Source organism: Pieris rapae, chromosome 1, assembly GCF_905147795.1.
Source record: "Pieris rapae chromosome 1, ilPieRapa1.1, whole genome shotgun sequence".
Lineage (NCBI taxonomy): Eukaryota > Metazoa > Arthropoda > Insecta > Lepidoptera > Pieridae > Pieris > Pieris rapae.
The window spans coordinates 2,901,767-2,905,980 of NC_059509.1; the positions used below are offsets into that span (position 1 = coordinate 2,901,767).

General features: G+C 31.8%; 1 long non-coding RNA gene across 1 annotated transcript; it reads right to left on the reverse strand.

The window, feature by feature from the left end:
• Positions 1-2,343: 2,343 nt before the first annotated feature.
• On the reverse strand, positions 2,344-2,946 carry LOC123689347. Its single transcript, XR_006750341.1, has 2 exons — positions 2,807-2,946; positions 2,344-2,733 (listed from the first exon to the last, which is right to left on the reverse strand). It is a non-coding gene; the product is annotated as an uncharacterized LOC123689347 (long non-coding RNA).
• Between the last annotated feature and the right edge of the window lie 1,268 nt (positions 2,947-4,214).

Sequence of the window (4,214 nt, forward strand, 5' to 3'; positions counted from 1 at the left end):
TATATCAACACGAAAACAGCCTACCTGTAACCGCTCGTTACGCTATTTTCAATCTAAATCCATGAAGATATGTAACAAATTAGCTTGCAATTTGATTAACCTAAGACACAAACCTAACATTTGGTTTTAAACTCTCTGCAGGTAAAAATAAAGTTGGTTTTTCTTTAATTTGGTGTAGCAAGCATTGTGCAAAGCTAGTTGTAATTCCCCGAGGCACAATAGGTAGTTGTCGATGTATCTCTCGAACGAGACAATTTAAGGAATAAGCAGAATATTAAATATGTCAATTGTATTTGTTTCTAATAAAATTATTGTTTGATAAGGCACTTCCTTAATAGCTAACTAGTGGCTCGTACCGGCTTCCCTTTAGGTGTAATAACTTAGCAACGCGCTATGATAAAACTATGACCTTTTTTTAAATTCTCATACCTTTATATCTTCCATATTTGAGACAGGCTAGAATAAAGATGCATATAAATGCAGTGCAGTAGTTTCGCGAGTGACGTTCATTAATATATGTATGCATAAACATTACTATTAGATATACTAGAAGTAAAATAGGTATAGTAGAAGTTTTATACAAATTTTATAGATTTTTTAATTTTTATTGATTAATATATTAAAAGATGTATTTAACTTGGATACCGTAATGATACTTTTATTGTATTACTCGATGGATTCCACGGGTATTACAGTAAAAGGCTCCTTGAATGGAGACAGCCGAACAAAAAATCCGCGCGGCCGCCCACTGACTAGGAGGAGTGATAACATCGTCAAGAAGGTAGGAAAGCAAACAGGCCAGAACAGGGCCTACTGGAAGAAGTTGGAGAAGGCCTACGTTCAGAAATGGGACAAGAGGGAAATGGGAAAAGAGGCTAAATCTAATAATTACAGTAAAACCTCACATTAACGCAACTTAAAAACTATTGCTAACATACAGAATACTTACAAAATATAGCCAACTTAAGACACACACTAGGAATAGCAGCTTTAGGATGATTATTCAAATGGAACTTTCCAAAATGTTTAATACGAAAATTCGGAAAATTTTTACTCTCCAATTTGCGAAATTTTTCCTACTATTAGAAACTACTAGAATAGTAATCATTTAACAGTATTAGTATATATCACAGTTTAAATGTGGTGTGTTTTCTTTAATTTGTTAATTATTCTGGCGTTAAATTAATATAGCTAATGAAAAACTAAATTCATTAATCTTTTAAGGTTATTGTCCGTAGAAATAAATGGATTGCGTAATGTCTAGACTGTGGAGGGATCGTTGTGAATATTATATGTCATTTGAGTTTATTTGATAAAGAATTATCGAAAAGGACATGTCTTATCAAATGATGAAAGTTATCTTTATATTTATTTCTGAAAATTGTATCGAGTACTTTTTAGTCTTTGTATTATTCCACACTGTACTCACGGTTGTACTAACTCTAATAGACAATTTAAATCTTATATCAGTACGTCAATCGATACGAAAAACAGCTTTCTATACATGTATAGGATACGTATTTTAATTACATTTTCGTGCGTCCTTTTAGTTCCAAATACGCCCACAGAGCGCTGAATAAGTTTACAATACAAAAGTTATTGTGATTATTTGATTACAGTATTATTCAATTGTACATATTGCTTGGTTTAGGCCAAAAACGTGTCCGTTTCTTTTTTGTTTCGTTCAATTAATTTGAAATTGAAAAAGGTACTTATTATATTAAATTTCTAATGGATTTCATAATTTTCTGATACCCAAGTCTATGTATTAATTAATTAAAAATAAAAGCATGAAATAATATGGATTATATATTTTTATAGGTATATGATTTCAATTTGAAAAATTGTATATTTTTTAAATTTTTAGACTTGATTATTAAAGCTTTCTTTCTTTACGCATTATTATTTCTATGCCTATAATACAACTATTAATGATACCCACAAGTAACAACAAGGTATCCCAGAATGGTCCACTCGCTAGAATGTGCAAGTATTATAATTATGTTTGTCACGTTGATATTATTTACAATAGTATTAATAAATTAAAATAAAATGTCGCCGTGAACCCTTTCAACTTTAATATATATATATTGTATACCTACTGTATGTAATGGTTAATATTTAGTAAACCAGCACTGAAGATGCTACTAAAATGCATAATTACAGGTACAATTGGACTTTAGGTTTTCAAATGTTGTTAAGTGTGTAATAACTGTAATAAAAACTGTGTTAAATAATATCAGTCTGTTTTCTCTTTCTATACCAAAATGTAAAAATAAAATAAAAATAAATAAAATTAGGAATACGTTTATTTGTGTTAAAATAAACAAAAAAATTCTCACAAATGGTGCTATCATTTTTAATACTGTCTTTGATTGTTGCCCTAAAGATCACATACATTAAGTCCGCTAGCCCCCACAAAATCCTTAATTAGACTCTCCAGGGACATTGCATCTTCATGAATATTTATCAGATGTCGGAATTATTTTGTTAGGGGATCTTCTGCTCGCCTAATTGTATTTTGTTTCTTGAATTATAAAGCCCGTTCCGGTACACTTGAAGAGGTGCTTTTGTATCACTAAGTAAACTACTCCTCGTATTAAATCCAAAATAGTTCTACAAAGAGACTTCTTCAAAAATCTTTAATAGCTTTTAAGGTGAAAATTCTGTCATTATTCTAGACGTAGACAATATGACAAAAAGTCACTTTGAAAAAGTGAATTGAACTGTGAACTAAATACGTAGTTAATAGATAATCTTCAAGTCAATTGTGAACACATTTCTTCGTTTAAAGAAAAACACTTACGGATTAAAGTTATGTATTATTGTATTTCTTCGTGTTTCATATATGCGGCACCTTCCATATGGTGCTTCCTTTCAGACTGAAACAGTAATTGTTTTGCCGGAAATCGAACCCACCACTACTGCATTGCTTTTTTTTTTTGTCTTTTTATACACTACGATCTGTCACACACTGGGGGACATTTAGTAGTTGGTAGGTCGGGACTTGTCATGGTATGCTCGGAATGCGACTAGGGTCACATCCTACTTTACTTTATTGTAATTCTGCATTGCTTATAATTATTTGTCTCGCACTGTTATATGTTAAAATTATTGGCCATTGCAGAAAAATAAGGCAAGGTTATAAACGCAACATAAACATTGTTATCGTGCGTCGCTGTGTCTGCGCTCGCGCCTTGACAGTTGATCGCAATCCCTGACGCTATCACACGCTCTTAACGTCGCAATACATAAGCGGTCGCGATCACATCCAAAAGTATTATTAACTGTTTTAACTAAAGAAGGTATTTTTTAATATAAATAATTTAACAGAAATCAATTTCTGCCTGTCTTCGTTTCATATTTTTTTCATTTTAAACAACAAACAAAGTATCATTCTCATTATTCTTACTCATCGGTAAAGAAAGTATTTTTTAATTACTCCCATTTGTTCTCCTTCGTTTGGCTGTTGGTCTTGTGAAATGAGTTTTGTCTTGTCTTTACTAACTCCAATTTCATCGACTCAACAGAATGTTCATAACATCGTTGGAATATTATTCGTTAAAAAAGCTTATAACATGTACCACTGCAAGTGTTGTGCTGAGATGTCGTTCAATGAACTTCATATGTGAAGGACGCTGAAAATGTTCATAGCGAAGAATATTATTACTAGTACCCATTTATTTTGTATATTTTAAGCCTTAATTTTCATATAATTAAAGTCATACCCAAAAATATCGACCAATAACTGCCCGTTACGTGCTCAAACTGTTACCATACAATCCCAGGCCTCATTTTTTTTAAAGATCCTCTTTTTTTAACATCCAAAAAGGTGTTTACATTTGTCCGCTCTAGGTTGTTCTCTGCTCTATTACAAGATCAATGGGCGTCTTTGGAACCAGACATTACTCAGTATGGTTCCTTGCAAATAAATACAACTATTAGAAATGAAAACAAAATTCAAATAGTATAATCAGATAACAATAATTAGAATAAATTAAAATATAATTTAATCTCAAAAAATGTGTAAAGCAAGGAATGGGTCAGCAATCATTAGCATAGCATTACATACATTTTGAGTCCTTACATTTAGTTGTGACTAGTTGCAGCTGCCCACTTAAGTAGTTGATAAAGTTGTCCGATTCGCAAACCTAACCGACATGCACACTAAATTTCACGGAAATCGGTCGCACCATTTCGGAGGAGTTTATAAC